Raw genomic sequence first — 19,129 nt, forward strand, 5'->3', positions numbered from 1 at the left:
TAGATATTTATTATGGTCATGTCCTTTTGTTGGATTGGTGCTTTAATCATTATAAAATGGCCTTTCTTTTGTTTCCTGTTTGTTGTTCCTTAACGTCTATTTTATCAGAAATTAATATTGCCACTCTTGCTCTTTTTTGATTTCCATTTGCTTGACATTAATATTTTTCCATCTTTTGGTTCTTAGTTTAATTTTGTCTTTATGTTTAAATTGTGTCTTTTGTAGACAGCATATTGATGGGTCACTTTTTCTCATCTATTTTAGTACTCTTTGTCTTTCAAATTGTGCATTTAATTCATTTACCTCCAGCGAAATTATTGATAGGTAAGAATTTACATTTATCATTTTGTAGTTGGTGTATGTGTGTGTGTGTTGCTCATGGTTTCTTTTTCTCCATATATTTTTCTGGTGGAGTTCATTTTGTTTATGGATTTTCTTATCATTTCCTTCATTGTTGCTGTTTTAGTGTTTACTGCATCTTTATGATTTTCTTATTTTATACTTTCATGAGAAAGTTTATTGATTTTCTTTGAGGTTATCCTGTAACTTATTATAATCTTCCAAAGTTTTAAACATTTCACTGTATCTTAATATCATGTGAACTTCCCCTCCATTTGGAAGTTCTAGAACTACACCTTTTATTCCCTCTTTTTGCTTTGTACTTTTCATTATTTACAAATTAATGTCTGTTGCTCCTTATTTTCAGTTTTATTTTACTTTTGATGCTTCTATATCTGGGTTAGTTTCTGGTGATATTGTCATTGTGTATTTTAATCTCAGTTTGTTGTCTGCTATTGTTGGTTCTCTGTTTGAAGGATTCCCTTTAGCATTTCATTTCTTGTAAAGTTTGTGTGGTATTTACAAATTCCAATTTCTTTGATTTTGGATAGTTTGATGATGATATGTCTTGGTAATTTTCTTTTGTGGTCTATCCCATTTAGAGTTCATTAATCTTCTTGAATGCATTATCTCCTCATCTTTCATGATAGTAGGGGAGGTTTCTTCTAACAAACCTTTGACAATTTTCTCTGTACCTTTTTTATGGGGGCCAGGGGAATCTCTTTTTGTTCTGGAATTCTGACCACATGTAAGTTATTCCTGCTCATTTTGTTCCTGAATAATTGTATGCTTTCTTCTTCTTTGTAATTTTTTATAGTTCCTCTGACAGATTGGTATTAATAATTTCATCTTCAATTTCACTAATTCTGTCTTCCATTGAGTCAATTGTCCTTCCAATGTGTTATCTATTTCTGAAATTTTAGTATTAATTTTGTATTTCCATATGCCTTGTTTGTTCATTTTGTCAATTTGTTCTTGTATTTCCTTCCTTAATCCTTGTAGTTTTGCTGTGTTTTCTTTGATTTTGTCTATGATTTCCTTGATGTTGTCTTTATTTTTCTTGAACTCTTCCTCAATCTGCTTGCTGTTGTTGTTAGGTGCCATTGAATTGGTTTCAACTCATAGTGATGCTATGCACACAGAATGAAACACTGTCATCTTGCACCATCTTCACAATTGTTGCTGTGCTTGAGACTATCATTGCAACCCCTGTCAATCCATCTCATTGAGAGTCTGCCCTTTTTTCACTAACTCTCCACTTTCCTCAGCATTATGTCCTTCTCCAAGAATTGGTCCCTTCTGACAACTTGACCAAAGGACAAGAGATGAAGTCTGGCCATTCTCACTTCTAAGGAGCATTCCTGTTGTACTTCCCCAAGACAGATTTGTTCACTCTCCTAGCACTCCAGGGTACATTCAATATTCTTTGCAAATACCATAGTTCAAATGTCAGTTCTTCTGTGATCTTTCTTATCCATTGTCTAGCTCTCCCATGCATATTAAGCTATTGAAAATCCCATGGCTTAGGTCAGGCACACTATGGTCTTCAGAGTGATATCTTTGCTCTTAAACACTTTAAAGAGGTGTTTTGCAGCAGATTTGCCTAATGCAATAGATCTTAATCTGCTGAAGCATCCTAAATATAATTCTTTTTAATTCCTTATCAGGTAGTTCTCATTCCCTTTCTTGCTCTGGAATATTTTTTAGCTCTGTATTTTTGTCACTTGCTTGAGTTATTGTATATTGTTTTGTGTGTTTGTATGATTTGAAATTATCTCTGATAATGTCTCTGAGACATTGTGATATCATTGTGATTTATTTTTTGATTGTGCGTTGCTTTGCATCACCATGCTTTTCTGTTTTGTTTTGTTTTGATATATCCAGGCAACATGTTCTGGTGTACTATTCTGTCACTATTTTGGCTGCACTGGAGTGCTCACCACCTGTCTTTGGGAGGATTTGGTAGTGTGTGGGAGTGTGGTCACATGTCTCTGATTCTGGACATGTAGAGCAGCTGAGCCCAGGTAGGTGGGTGTTGGCTGCTGCCCACCATCAATCCAGTGGTGCTAGAGCAGGTGGTAGCACTCACCTGTAGTTGGGGTGGCAGTTGTGGTAGGTATGGCTGGGTGGAGTAACTGGCTCCTGACTAATGTGAAAAAGAAAAAGGAAAGGGGGGAGGAAGAAAAAAAATGGAAATACAAAAGAAGAAATAAAAGAGGAGATTGAGTAAGAAGGAAGTGAAAAGGTAAAATAAAAAAGAGAGAAAAGAGGGGAAAAAACTGGCACAGACCAGCACAAGCTCCAGCCAGCAAACATGTAGGTGTAATGGATGTGGCTAGGACTAGTTGCTAGGTCCTATCTGATGAGGGAAAGAAAACAGAAGGCAGGGGAGAGGAAAGGAAAGGGAAAAAATTAAAGAAAAAAGGGAGAAAAAAACTAAAAAGAAAGACAAAAGAGCAGCACAGCAGTAGCACAAGCTCTAGCCATCAAAAACACAGGTATGGCAGGTATGGTTGAAAAGAGTTGCTGACTTTTATCTAATAGCAAGAAAAGAGAAAACCAACAGAGAGGGAAGAGGAGGAATTAAAGAGAGAGAGAGAGGGGAAGAGTGAAGAAATAAAAAGAAAAAAAAAAAAGAAATAGAAGGAGACGCTGGGAAAAGCAGCATAGCACCAACACAAGCTCCAGCTGCAGATGTCTGAGGCTTGGGGTCATGATGCTCAGTCTGCCAAAGTGTGCCTCAGACAACAGGTGGTGGGACTATGGTGAGGGGGAAGGGAAGGCCAGCTGGGTGGAACACCAGGTAGGGTAGGGAGAGCTTGACCAGCTCCGGGTAGGGGGCATCCCTCTGGTTACCGGGAGTTGTATGAAGTAAAAGAGGCAATCACACCTCCCTGTTAGGTAGGCACCAGTGTGGGTGCTGGTGCAGCCCTTAGCAAGTGGATCCAGTCATCTGATTCCTACCTGATTAGAATGCTGCTTGCAAGATTTCAAAATGGCTGTGCCAGGTCAGGCCAATTAGCAATTCACTGTATGTCTCCTTGTTTGCTATTTTCATTCAGCTTCCTCTATTTGGTATTTGATCTACTTCTTTATCTTTTCCTTTGAAGCTCAGAGTTCCAGGATTGTCATCTATACCAGTTTCACTTTATTTCTTGGGGTTTTTTTGTAGAGGGTCCTGGTAGTGTATCTACCTAATTCACCATCTTGGATCCTCCTCCTCCGTTTTCACTTTCTAATGATAACTTTTGAAGAAAAAGAAAAGGTTTTATTTTAACATATTATAATAGATCCAATTTATCAATCTTTTTTCTTTAATGGTTAATGCTTTCTTACTTCCAATTTAGAAATCTTTGCGTACTCCAAGTCATCACTGATGACCATACGTCATATAAAGAACTTGTCAGGGTACAAACTGCCTTCAGTGTTAAACTGAAAATGCTTCCTGGATTTAGCCAGCTCAAGGCACAAAGTTCATTTTCAATTCTCTGTCTTTATATTTTCTTCTTGTAATTTTCCTTTTTCTCATTTTCTCAGATTAACAAAAAGAATTTAGTTAAATATGAACCTTACTGAAAGAAAAGTTTTGTTTGGTTTTACTTTATTTCCTTTCCAATCTGTAGTGATAATTTTGTTTAGCAGTTCACAGATTTTTAAGGTTCAAAGAGATTTTCAAGTTTTATTTATCTTCCAAAAATATTCAGGTAATATAAGAACCAATTCTGATTATATAACAATTTGCAAAGCCTGTGACGCTATAGAGGACATAACCATCTGGTTTTGTTTTTAGTTTGGCTAAATAAAAATATGAAGACTATAAACTGTACTTAAAAATTACTGAAACCAATAGCAAAGTCACTTCATTCTGACCATCTTGGTTTAGTATTTATACATATATAATTCCTTTTACTATTTCACATTAAAGAGCTCTGGTAGCATAGTGGCTAAAGCACTTGACTGCTAACCAGAAGGCCGGAGGTTCAAACCCACCAGCCACTCCTCGGAAGGAAGGTTGGGCAATCCTACTTCTGTAGCGATACTGCCTCAGAAACCCAAGGTCGCTATGAGTCGGGGCTGACTCGACGGCACACAACAACAACAACAACATTTCACATTATTATGGTGAGTGCAAAATGCTACCAGAATAAATATGCAATATGCTTAGTGTTTTAATGAAGAAGATGGTTACCACTATTCTTACCATGGTTTGGGTAGAAATGATACTGGTTTTCTTGATACCATATGTATTATATGTCTTGCAAGGAGCCCTGGTAGCACAATGGTTAAATGTCTGACTGCTAATCTAGAAGTTAGTGGTTTGAATATACTAGCTGCTGTGCGGTATCACTATGAAAGTAGATTGCCCAACCTTCCTTCCAAGGAGTGGCTGGTGGGTTTGAACCACCAGCCTTCTGGTTAGCAGTCAAATGCCTTAGGCACTACACCACCAGAGCTCCCACATATGTATATAAGGGTGTAAGTAGGGAGGGATGAAGCAGATATTTGTACTATATTATAAATGGTAACCAGGAACGGCATCTCCATTCAGGCAATCTTGGAGTAATGAATATATACTATGCAAAGTAGCTTTGTTTCTTGCTGAAACACACATTCATATCTCTACTAAGGATGACTGATTAACATGCAAATCTCTAGTAGTATATGCTATTGACTAGGAATCCTACAGAATCACTCCCTTAAAATGTGTTTCTACCATACTACTGTAGACTTGCCCCTTTTTCTCTAAATAAAGTAATAGACAGGTCCAATGTAATTTCAAGGAGCTCTGGTAGCCTAAGGCACTTGACTGCTAACCAGAAGGCTGGCGGTTCAAACCCACCAGCCACTCCTCGGAACGAAGGTTGGGCAATCTACTTCCATAGTGATACTGCCTCGGCAACCCAGGAGGGGTCGCTATGAGTCAGGGATGACTCGATGGCACATAACAACAACAATGTAATTTCACTCACATAGGTACTGGTCCTGGGATAAGTTACAACAATTGATCAGGGGGCCTCCTGGGAGTCTGAATCTATAGGAATTTAGTTTGGGCAAATGGGCCAATTTTAGTCTTCCTCTCACCACGTCCATTTATGAGGAATCAATGCCAGTTCTAACTTTCAGAAAAAGGCTAAGTAGCAATGTGGGAAATCCTTAAATGTGTCTAGGCATCAGTCTTAAAATAGATTAAGGTGTGGTTGATACCCTTTATGGATCATTTATCTTCTGTTGTTTAAATTTCCTTCTCATTGTTATGAGAAGGACCAAAGTACTCTGTGATCCAGAGGATAGAAGGATTCCTAATTTGGGCAGATACCAAAATTGCAATAAATTAATAAATAAATGTTGAATGAACCAATGAGGTATTCTATCACCCTCAAAGTGATTAATTATTGGAAAGGGGTTAGTATATGTTTAAGTTTAAGTTAGTATAAGTATAAGATGTTTAAGCCAATTCATGATGAAGGAAATAAATAAGGAAACTATGGTTTTGAGCCAATCAATGCCAAGATTTTAACTTACTTTTTAGTTTGTGCTTGTTCAAAATTCTGGACTTTTCATTTGGTTATAGCACAAATGCATTAAAATCAGAAAGATTTCTTATTATATTTAAAATCAGGGTTTTTTTTTCCAGGATAAAATGTTTCTCTACTACTAGATCTTTATTTCAAACAAATATATAATAATTTAAATTAACCCTAAAAGGAAATTCTCTACATAATACTTTAGAAATATTGAGATTACTTATTATTGGACCAAGATGTTTGAAGGTAATCATTTCTGAATGAAAAATTACATCATTACAAGTCATTGAAGTGAAATTCTGAAACAATTTGAGAGAATTTTTGGAAGTGAGAGAATTAGAGGCTTTTTTTTTTTTTTTTGTAGTGCTTACATTTCTTCTTCTTTCTTTCGTTTTGATATTGAGTCACCAGGCTTGCTCACTTCCTGAGTTAATTTCTTTTCATCTTACTTCTATGTTGATGCTATCTGTATAATTGATAGTACGTCATTACTTCTTCATTTTTCAGATGACTAAACTGAGGGTGAATGACTCGGATTGGGACCAACTTGTTGGCCTGGGTATACTTTAGCTCCCTCTGGAAGAGCACTAACTGATGTAAGACATTGCAATTATAATTTACAGCTCCTATCCTGCAGCACACTGGTAAGTCATTCTCCTTGTCCCGTAACCTTTACTTCTCATTTCGGATGGTATCTCTTCTCACAAAAGCTGTCATCCATATATACCTCATTGTAACTAATTCTTTTCTTCTCCAAATATGAAGATAAATAATTTGATCACAACTTTATTACCTAAGAATATGAAAATAATCCATGGAGAAAAGTGTCAAATAATTTTCACCACTCTTTATTTTCGAAACCATGTCTGCTACATCTTCAATATTTGTGCAGTGTAGCAAAATGTTCCCCATAAAATGATGCATGTACAGTTTTAGGTTCATTTTTGTGAGCAAGACTTTATATTAAATCATTATAAATGCTTTTCAAATATACCATAATTCATTGAGCATCTGTCTTTTAGATTGCATTTTTCAGTAACTTACTCATAAAAATCAATTCCTCACAAGTTCAACTATATTTGTAAATAGCATTTGCTAATATTTTTTACCTTAAAAAAGTTAAATACTAAAATATTTTTATGGTCTTTTCTATTTTTCCTTATATTTTGATTCATGACAATCAACAAAGCAGGACAATCATCTGTAATATATTTTGTGTTCTATAGCAAACAGGCCAGCCTTGCCATTGACAAGATGAAAATCTGAAAGAAGAAACAATATGTAAAGAAATTAGATAAAAATATTTGCCATTAAATTAGTAAGTGTCATTAGATTAGGAAATGATTGAGATGCTTACAGGTGTGAGGAAATCTAGATTGGGAATAAATTCTGGAGGCAACGTTGATCTACTAAAACTTCAGAGAGTAGGGAAATGTGAAATTAGACTTGAATGAAATATAAGATGAAGGAATAGTGGAAATATATATGAATGAATCAAGAATGAAGGGAAATAAATAGTAAGGATGAGCTGTGTGAATCAAAAGTTGTATATAGAAATAAGTGTGATAAGGTCAACTGGTGGACAGCTTTAAATTTAATCAGATAGACAATTTGGATTTAATTAAATCAGAAGATAATATTTAAATCACAGTAATGGAAAATATATACAAAGGGTTTTTGACATTACAAAAGTGGCATTGCTGTTGCATGGATATTTTGAGTGGCATCAATTACAAAAGATGAAAGATGGTTCACCCTGTTGGGCTACAGAGCTAGATGGTTTCTATGATAGGATGAGCATAAACTACAGATTTTGACATTTTAAAAAGCAGTAATAAAAGTAAACATGGAACATATGACCAAATAAGAAATGAGAATGAATTGAATTCTCTTTTAAACCTTGTGTGTAAATAGCATTTGCTAATATATGTATTTTTTCTCTCTTTCTATTCTTTAGTTATTATAGTAGTATTATTTGGAGAAAAGTTTTCTGAGGTTGCATGCATTCAGCTGTACAATGAAAAATAAACAAACAAAAATGAAATAATGTTTAAATAATAACCATAAAGATAAAATTATTGAATGCTATTTGGCTCTGGTGGCGTAGTGCCTAAGGCATTTGACTGCTAACCAGAAGGCTGGCAGTTCAAACCCACCAGCCGCTCCTTGGAAAAAAGATTGGGCAATCTATTTCTGTAGAGATACCGTTTCCAAAACCCAAGTCGTTATGACTCGAAATCGACTCGATGGCAATGACTTTGGTGGGATTTTTTTTTTTTTTTTTTTTTTTTCATAGAAAGAACCCCTAGTGACACAGTTAAGCACTTGGCTGCTAGCTGAAAGGTCAGTGGCTCAAATTCACCAGCTTCCCCATGGGAGAAAGATGAGGCAGTTTGCTTCCGTAAAGATTACAGCCTTGGAAACCCTGTAGGGCAGTTCTGTTGTGTCTTGTAGGGTGGCTATGAATTAGAATTGACTCAAAGGCAGCAGGTTTGTTTTTTATTTGGTGTAGGTAGTCTGCAACTTAATCATGCATCTCATCTTCTGCCCTATGTCTCCCAACCTCGCATCATATTAGGTTAGGACTACATGACTAGTTCTGGACAATGGACTATGTACAGGGTGATGTATATCACTTCAAGGTCAAGACATTCTTCCTTTCTCCTTGTGTTAGTTTCCTTCGGAGCCATATGCTGAGGAGGTGGAGCTTCACAAGATAAAGAAAGCCTGGAGTTTCAAGTCCCTAATTGGAGGAGACCCTTCAAAAAGTTTCATAAAGAATAAATAAACCCTGGTTGTTGTGCTAAATCAAGAGTTGGCAAACTGTGGCTGGAGGGTGGAATTCTGCCTGTTCCCTATATTTGTATGGCTTGCAAGCCCATGGTTTTTACATTGCTTTGAATAGTTAGGGGAAAAGAAAAAACAAAAGAAGCATAATATATTGTGATATATAAAATGATACAAAATTCAAGTTTTAGTTTCTATAAATAAAGTTTCATTGGAACACGGCCACTGCTGTTTGTATGTGGTGAAGGTTGCTTTTGTGCTGAAACAGCAGAGTAGAGATTTGTGACAGAGACCGTGTGGCCCACAAACTTAAATATTTACTATCTGGCCCTTTATTGAAACCTTTTAGAATTGATATTGTCCATCCCCGAGGTACATATGAGATGAGTCCCTAGCTTATCCAAGCCCTTCCCTCAAAATAACTCATTAGATAAGAGTTGAAAACTGACCCAAATTGAACAAAGAAAATTTTCTCTTTCAGGGGATTGGAGTAAAACTTGGAATTTAAGAGCTTAGGAGAGAGATCCAACTCATAGCGACCCCCATTGGGTTTCTGAGACAGTAAATCTTTATGCAAGTAGATTGCACCACCTTCCTCCAGCAGAGTGGCTGATGGGTTTGAACCGCCAAACTTCTGGTTAGCAGTCCAATGCTGTAAGCACTATGCCACCAGAGCTCCTTGAGATACATAGCAGCTGTTACCAATTGCTGAAAATGAGAACAAAATAATTGGGGGGGGGGTGTAAGTCCAGCCATTATCCAATGTGTGCATTCAGCAATGGGAGTGAGAAGATCCCAAGAATTTTCCTCCCAAGAAGGAAGTGAGAGAGACGTCTTCTTGGTTATGGATATGTCTCCCATTCTTGGTTGCCAGCATTTCATACTTTCTTTTCTTATATCCCATGAGATACAATTTATATTTATTTATAAATCTCTAATGAATTGAATGATTGATTTGCTTGAGCTAGTGTGAATGAACCCCTTTCACTTGGAAGGAAGCCTCTGCAGACCCTGACCTCAAAAAACTTGTAATTAAAATTTCCAGAATGATTTATTCAATATTTAATAGTGGAAGGTGCTAGTGAAAAAGAGGCAATCTGTTACAGAGACAGCAACAAGAAATATTCTGGAGTCCTTTTTATAAATTTCTACTAGAGATTTGTAAGGTTTAAGACAATTTTTATAAATAAATTTTATACTTCACATTTCCTTTTGTAGTTAGACATATTAACTAGAGAGGTTTTGTTATAGGTAATAAAGAAGGCACCCCCCACTTAGTTTGCCCTCCTGTGGTTGCTTGCATGTTGCTGTGATCCTGGAAGCTAGGCCACTGATATTTCAAATACCAGCAGGGTCATTCAGGGTGGGCAGCTTTCAACAGATCGTCCAGACTAAGACACACTAGAAAGAAAGAACTGGTGACCTGCTTCTGAAAATTAGCCAATGAAAATCCTGTGGGTCACCACAGAACCTTGCTCGAGGTAGTGCTGGAAGGTGAGCCCTTTTGGTTAGAAGGCACTGCACAATGACCACAGCAATGGACTCAAACACGCGGATGATCATGCAGATGGGACGGCATCAGACAACGTCTTGTTATGGTGTTCATAGGCTTGACTCAATGGCAACAATGACAACAAGAAGAAAAAAGAGGTTTGAAACCCAGATGCATTCTGTACTTGCCATGTGACTTGGAAGAGATGCTTAAGAGTCTAAGTCTGAGGTTCATCCTTAATTAATTGGGGAATGATGCCCCATAAACCTAATTGTAGTGTTTCTTAACTTGGAGTGCATGGAGAAAATTCATCAGGTCCTCTGGATTGTAAGCCAAGTTTTACTATATGTGCACATGTTTTCATTTTTTCTGGAGAGGGCCCATAGTTTTCACAGCACTCTTAAAGGGATTCCTAACCCAAAACAGGGTTAATAAATATTAACTTAAAGAATTATCATCAAGAGCAAATGAGAAAATGTATGAAAAGTTATTAGCACGGTACATAGAACACTCGATAAATGTTTGTTCACTTCTCTTTCCCCTCTCTCATTTATTTACAACTTTTCATCTGTTTGTGCCTTACTCCCTCAGTTACCTTGCAACTCATGTGAGGTTGCAGGCAGTCTTATACTTCCCTACATAGATTTCAGGGCACTTACGTACGGTGGGAAATGGCGAAATATTTATTGAAGAGATGGCACAAAAATAAGCCTGGGTGTGTGTGTGTGTGTGCACGTGCACGTGTGCAAAGGACTGCAGTATCAAATGCTTCTTTTCATTTTTTTTTTCTTCCAGCTCATTGTGCAAGGAAAAAAACTCATTTAAAATTTGAAGCAAAAATCCTCATTGAATCCATCCAGTCTTAATTTGTCCTTATTTCAAAAACGAAGGAGCTCTGGTGGTGTGATGGTTAAAGCATTGGACTGCTAACCAAGAGTTTGGTGATTGGAACCCACCAGTCACTCCTTGTTGAGGAAAGATGAGGCAGTCTACTTCGATAAAGACTTACACTTTGGAAACCATATGAAGCAATTCTATTCTGTCCTATGAGATCATTATCAGTTGGAATCCTCTTGATGACAATGGTTGGGTTGGTTTGACTTGTATTCTGGGAGTGTAAAGAATTTCTTCCCCCAAAAAATGACATAACCTGCTTTCCCCAAAAACTATAAAACTCCAGAAACGGCTAGAGCTAGATCTTTTAAAAATGTGATCTCTTTGATGGTCTTCTTTAAAATGCCAGGGCTTTCCTGTTGAACGGGTGCCCGCAGAAATGCTGCTGCTGATTGGTTGCTGTGCAAATTCCTAGCTACTCCACCCTCACTGACCCACTTCCTTCCCAACAGACCTTTCCAGCTACTGCAGCCCCATTTGGTTGCTATGCAACCAGTCCAGTAGGCAGTTTTACTGTGCATTTGCTTTTTCTCAGATGGATGATTTGTTTTAATGTGTTTTTATTTAGCCACAATTTAAATCTCATTCTTCCTAGCATTCTGAACTGTGTCACTGAACCTTGGGTTTTGCTCAATTCTACAGTACACAAGGCCTGAGATTTTCACTCTTGGCCTCCATCTGATCTCGTCTCTGAGTGGCTTTCTTTTTCATATCCGTCATGCTCATCCTAATTTTCCTCCTTTCTTATTAAATGTCTAAACAAGCCTCACTACCAACCACTCAAACCTTCTCAAGTTTTCATTCTATCACTGTGGAAGGTCCATTTTCAACCACATTGTTTAGCCATAGATTGCATTATAAATTCTGAAATAACCTACAGTTAAGAAACATACTTAATGTATTGACCTTTACTTCAGATTTTACAACATATTCTGAAATTTTTCTAGGCTTAAGGTCAGAAAGTAAGTGAAGAGATTCTACATATGAGTTAACTACTTTTCTCTAAACCTTCATAAAATCAGCTACAAACCATAGACGATCACTTGAAAGACTGCACTGAACAGTTAAACATATGGTAAAAACTAACAATTACTTCTATCCTTCCAAATGAATTATAAATAATGTGTAATAAGATTATTTATTTGAAAATGTAGGTACTTTTTTGGTGGCTCAGTGATTAAGTGCTGGATTTCTAACCTGAAGGTTGGCAGCCACTCTAGGAGAAAGATGAGGCCATCTGCTTCCCAAAAGATTTGTAGCCTTGGAAACCTGATGAGGCCATTCTACTCTGTCCTATAGGGTCACTATGAATTGAGATCAACTCAATGGCACCAGATTTGTGTTTTTGCTTTGTGTGTGTGTGTGTGTGTGTGTGTGTTCTACAAAAAAAAAAAATTGAAAAAGTTTAAAGAAAAAAATTGTTATCTTACACTGTGTTTTAAACTATTCTGGTTAGTCTTAAATCAAGCAACAAAGAAGTATCATTTTTAATCTACTAAATTTGCAAATCATTTTGAATGGATAATAATTAGTGTTGTTCGAGGTATTGTGAAATGGCTGTTTTGTACTGTTTGAAGTTGGATAAATTGGAATAAACATTCAGGGACAATCAATAAGAGTTTGGAATTATGCTTTCATTTTATCTTCCTGCTTTTCCACCCAGTAAATTTACTTCCAGAAATATATCCTAAGGAAATAACTGACATTCCGACAAGGCATAACATTCAAGAATGATAATGATAGAGTTATGATAAGGAAGAGTCTATTAATTTTAGCTTCTCAGCAGGTTTCTGTCTCTTCATCTCTCTCTACCCACTACCTTCCAGAGGTACACATGGTCCAAGCCTGGCATCATGGAGTCTCTCTCCAATATTATACTTTTGAGGATAGGCACAGAGCATAGGGATAACCGATGACTAGAGCCCAGTCTTCTGATGGCAGTGCTCTAGAGAGAAGTTCCCGTGGGCTTCTTCACTGTGATTCCAACAGCTCCTCTCAAGCCTGTCTTTCCCAAGGCCTGAGTGCTTAGTTCTTGTGCAATTTTCTCGGTGAGTTATCTATTAGTCTTCCTCTTATTTATTTAGTTTCAATATGATTCAATCAAATCCTATTTCATTTGCTTTGAAAAAAAAAAAAAATCCAACTGACATAGAAATGACCATAAGATGCATTACAGGCACATCCCCTTAGGGGATTGTGGAGTATTTGGGATGGGTCATAGAACTGAGGGTCTAAGGACAAAGAACATCTGGCTGTATTCTGAGAAGGGAAAATGGCAGCCTTGGGAAGGCAGTGGAGAAATAGCAAATCAAGTTATCATCCGTGGTCCCTTGGGACCATGTGTGAGCTAAAGAGTGAACTCTGGGAAGGTCAACCAATTTCAAGGTGATTAGGAATTTTCAAGACCACAAGAGAAAAACAACAAAAAGACATTGCGACCTCATCTTTCTCAGTTTAAGGAATACAATCAAGTGCAGGCATATGGTGTGTGCTGGTGAGAGAAGTCCTTCCTCTGTGGCTGTTTAGCCAAGAACACTGAAGAGCAGACTGAGATTTTGTTCTACAGAGCAGTCTTTAATTCAGAGGCTACTGAATTATAGCATCACTTGAAACAGCAAACTTGCCAGATGCCACATATATACACTAGGAGGATGATGCAGAAAGGTTGGGATTCCAGCCGGTGAATGGATATATCTGGAAGCTTGGAGATGCTGAGTCTACAGATTCTTTGAAATGCTGTTCAGAGCTCTTGCTTTGCCTAGAGCTATCCGACCTCCTGAGCAGGTGGAAGGCATCAATAGCCATCATGCGATACCCTTCATTGTTGCTCCTTCCATGTCCAGGGTGCTGGCGGAGTGTGGTCTGAGTGGGGAAATACGGGATCAGTGAAGACAACAAGAGGAAAAAAAAAAAAAAAAAAAAGCCACCTTACCCCGGAAGACATTATAGGAATTTGCTAATGTCATTGCCAATAATCTGAAAATAGTAATTGATAATTCTTGAGGCTAGGTACATTGATGTTCATTATATGTAGACTTTTGAATATATTTGTATTTTTTCATAATAAAAAGTTTTTTTAAATGAACTTGCTCATTAATATTTAAAAAGAAAAAAAAAGTTGGAGTAGTCCTGTGGGAATGGAAATTAAGAGTGTCTGGTTTTGAACTAAGGAAGATCTTTTTTTAAGTGGGTTGAGCATCTCCCCTGTTCAGTGGGCTGGGTCTATTAGCTGACTCAGTCCTTGGGATTGGGCAAAAGGCTGGAATTCTTTAGTTTGGCTTTTCTAGTCAAGCCAGGATTCAGCAAACCTAGACATTTTTGGTTACAAAATTCAGAATATCCTGTAATCAGTGGAACTATGAGCGTTTGGGACAAAATAAATGAGTGGAGCACATAATTGCCACTTTATTCATGATTCTAGTGAGCAAGCATTGAGGTGGCAAAGAAGACAGAGTCCTGGCGTGGATAAAATGGATCATTCTGCTCATGTGATTAGTAAAATCCTCTTTTGCAATGAGAGTCTTCTGAAAGAATTTCGTTGGACAAAAGTAGTTTCAGGTTCTGAGACCATTACGTAAGCTCTATCCACATCACTATTCCCAACATTTCTTTTGCTATTTCGGAACTTAGCAACCAGACATGACTTTAGAGAAGAGGGGAGTGTTTTTAAACTTTTATGTGGATTGGCACCACTGTGTTAGCCTGAGGCAGCCATAGTGAGCAGAGAATGAGGATGTAGAGTGAACTGAGGTCCTCTGAGCTGGCCACTGTTCTTGTGTGCCTGGATAGTTTATTTCTCTTTTCCTCCTTTCTGGACAGACTTGTCTTCCTGATCAAGGGATGAGGATTTTCCAAGCTAGATGTCTCCAAGGAATTTCAGTCTTGGAGAGAGACTCACTGGGCCCTAAGGGCATATATAATTGATTTCAATGAATCTATAAATACATATATGTATAGAGAAAAATTGAAAAGCCTTAACAGTAAGTTATTACTGAGTAATAGAATAGTAAAGGCCTTAATTTTTTTCTCTGCACAATTTGGTAATTTTAAATGTTTTAAAAATAAAAACATGATTTGCAAGTGAGAACATGTAATAAAATATCTATTATTTTATTCATGAGCTAATATGTCCAACTATTAGAATTTAATGTCCTTCATTTCCAAGTACAGGCTATGTTTCTTTGAGTAAGTCTTTCTCTAGTCTTCTTTTTCCTCATCTTGTCATTAGGTAATTGGACTATGTATCTATAAGATTCTTTCCATATTTGAAATTCTGTGATTTCGTTATTTTATGTTTACTTACAATAGACTGCAATTTTAGCCAAATGAAGCCCTAATGACATCAGTAATAGATAAGCCTAATGAACTGTACATTTATGAATAAATGATACCATTATACTAATTTGCATATGATAATACTTATATTCAGGACACGAGGACAGGGATTTTATCCATATTACACCAACCTCATGGGAAAATGCTGAGGATTTGCTTTCTAGAAGGTCAAAACTTTAAAATTCTTGTCTCCTTAATCCAAGTGTGCCATTTATTTCCTCATTTGTTCAGCAACATTCAATACTCTTTCATTCTCCTTGCACAAAGCACCCAGTTCCAGATATTGTGGGATGCAAAGAAAAGGATGAGATTCAATCTACAATCTCAAAGAGAAAGCAGTTCATTGGTGGAAAGAGGTATTTACCAGTTCTTAAAGACACAAGTGAAAATTAAATAAACACTAGAACAGATGCACAAAGAGCTGTGGGAGCATAATGAGATTAATGAAACCTAGACTGAGGAAGAGAATTCACACTTTGGGGACGCCATGGGAGTTGAATGTGAAAGAGCAAATAGGTATGTGAGATGGAGAAGGTGGTGGGGGAGGACATCTACTTTGTTTTAAGAAAACTCAAATTACAAAAATGCGTATTTTACTTAGGTCACTGGAACAGAATAGAGGGCTTAGAAATAGACTCACAAATGTTCAACAAATTTTCTGCAAAGTTGTAAAAACAATTCAATGGAAGAAGGATAGTCTTGACAACCAACGGTGCTGGAGCAATGAGACATCCATTGTTGTTATGTGCCATCAAGGCATCTCCAACTCATAGCAACATTATGTACAACAGAACAAAACACTGCCCAGTCCTGGGCCAGCCTCACGATCCCTACTATACCTGAGCCCATCGCTGCAGCCACAGTGTCAACCCATCTTGTTGAGGACTTTCCCCTCTTTCCCTGACCCTCCACTTTACCAAGGATGACATCCTTCTCCAGAGCATGGTGCCTTCAGACAACATGACCAAAGTAGGTGACATGAAGTCTGACCATCCTCACTTCCAAGGAGCAGTCTGGCTGCACTTCCTCCAGGACAGATTTGTTAGCTCTTTTTGCAGTCCATGGTACTTTCAGCATTCTTTGCCAATACAACAACTCAAAAGCATCAACTCTTCTTCAGTCTTCCTTATTCACTGTCCACCTCTCACATGCATATGAGGTGATGGAAAATACCATGGCTTGGGTTAGGTACATCTTAGTCTTCAAAGAGATATCTTTGCTCTTCAGCACTTGAAAGAGGCCTTTTGCAACAGAATTGCCCAATGCAATACATCTTTTGATGTCTTGACTGTTGCTTCCATTTGTGTTGATTGTAGAACCAAGTAATATGAAGTGCTTGACAACCTCAATTTTTTCACCATCTATTGTGATGCTGCTTATTGGTCCAGTTGAGAATTTTTATTTTCTTTATATTGAGGTGTAATCCTTACTGCAGACTGTAGTCTTTAATCTTCATCAGTAAGTTCTTCAAGTCATCCTCACTTTCAGCAAGCAAAGTTGTGTCATCTGTATGTCTCAGGCTGTTAATGAGCCTTCCTCCAATCCTGATGCCATGTTCTTCTGCATATAGTCCAGCCAGATTATTTGCTCAGTATACAAGTTGAATAAGTATGGTGAAAGGATATAACCCTGACGCACTCCCTTCCTGATTTTAAACCATGCAGTGTCCCCTTCTTCTGTTTGAATGACAGCCTCCTGGTCTATGTACAGATTCCTCATGAGTACAATTAAGTGTTCTGGGATTCCCATTCTTCTCAATGTTATCCACAATTTGGTATGATCCACAAAATCGAATGCCTCTGCATAGTCAATAAAACACAAGTAAACATCTTTCTGGTATTCTTTGCTTTGAGCCAAGATCCGTCCGTCTGCCATCAGCTATGATATCCCTTGTTTCATGTCCCCTTCTGAATCCAGCTTGCATTTTTGGAAGTTTTCTCTCAATATACTGCTGCATCTGTTTTTGAATTATTTTCAGTAAGATTTTACTTGCGTGTGATATCAATGATATTGTTTGATAATTTTCACATGCTGTGGGATCACCTTTCTTTGGAATGGTACAAATATGGGTCTCTTCCAGGCAGTTGGCCAGGTAGCTGTCTTCCAAATCTCTTGGCATAACTGAGTGAGTGCCTCCAGTCTGGCATCTGTTTGTTGAAGCATGTCAGTGGGTATTCCTTCAATTCCCGCAGCCTTGTTCTTCACCAATTCCTTCAGTGCAGCTTTGATTTTTTCCTTTAATACCATTGGTTCTTGATCATATCTCACCTCCTGAAATGGATGATTATATATCAATTAATTTTGGTATAGTGACTCTGTGTATTCCATCCATCTTCTTTTGATGTTTCCTACATCACTCAACATATTGCCCATGGAATCTTTCAAAATTGTAACTAGAGGCTTAAATTTTTTCCTCAGTTCTTTCAGCTTGAGAAATGCTGAGCATGTTCTTCCCTTTTGGTTTTCTAATTCTAGGTCTTTACACATTTCATTATATCATCCATAGGCAAAACAAACACGCCCAAACAACTTGGACCTTAATCTTATACTGTATAAATAAATCATAGACTTAAATGTAAAGCTAAAACTTTTAAGAAAAAAAAAAAAAAAAACTTCTAGTATGTAAAACTAGGCAAAAAGTTTTTAGAGTTAACAACAAAAAACATGATCTGTAATAGGGAAAACTGATTTTAAAAAAAATAGAGTCTCATTAAAATTTAAAATATTTCTCTGTGAATGTCTATGTGAAGAGAATGAAAAGATAAACTACAATGGAAGAAAATATTCGCAGACAACATCACTGATAAAGGACTACTGTGTAAAAACTCTCAATAATCAATAGTATAAAAAGCAAACAATCTAATTAGAAAATGGGCAAAAGACATGAACACACAGATATTTAAGTGAGGAGGACATACAGATGGCAAATAAGCACATAAAAAGATATACAACATCGTTAGCCATTAGTAATTATAATTAAAACCATAATAAGATATCACTATACACTTCTAAGAATGGTTCAAATGAAAAATAATGACAACCCCAAATGTTCACGAGTATGTTAAGAAACTGAACCCCTTGTGTATTGCTGTGGGAGTGTAAAATATTATAGTCACTCTAGAAAAACAATTTGGTAGTTTTTTTTTTTTCCCCCAAAGGAAAACTTGCAACTACCATACCACCCACCAATTGCATTCCTGAGCATTTATCCCAGAGAATGAGAATGTATGTTCACCTACAACCCTGCACATGAATGTTCATAGCAGTGTTTTTGGCAATAGACCCAAATTGGAATTAGCCCAGATATCCTTCACCAGGTACATGGCTAAACAAACTGTGGTGCATAGACACCGTGGAGTACTATTCAGCAATACAAAGGAACCAAGTATGGATGCACACATAACCTTAGAAGAATCTCCAGAAAACTCTGCTGACTGAAAAAAAAGCTAATTCCAAATGGTTACATACCACGTGACTCTACTGATAAAGCCTTTGAGAAATGACAAACCTAGAAATGGAAGACTGGTTAGTGATTATCACATGGTAAGAGATTGTAGAAAGGAGATAGATGTGATTATAAAAGGACAACATGAGGGACCTTGAGATTTGGGAACTTTTCAGGGTCTTTGGTGATGGATACCCAAACTTATGTTGTTGTTGTTGTTGTGTGCCGTCGAGTCGGACCCGACCCATAGCGACCCCTCCTTGGGTTTCCGAGGCAGTATCACTACAGAAGTAGATTGCCCAACCTTCCTTC

This window comes from Orycteropus afer, unplaced genomic scaffold (genome assembly GCF_000298275.1).
Source record: "Orycteropus afer afer isolate SDZICR_OR568_19922 unplaced genomic scaffold, OryAfe1.0 scaffold00029, whole genome shotgun sequence".
Classification (NCBI taxonomy): domain Eukaryota; kingdom Metazoa; phylum Chordata; class Mammalia; order Tubulidentata; family Orycteropodidae; genus Orycteropus; species Orycteropus afer.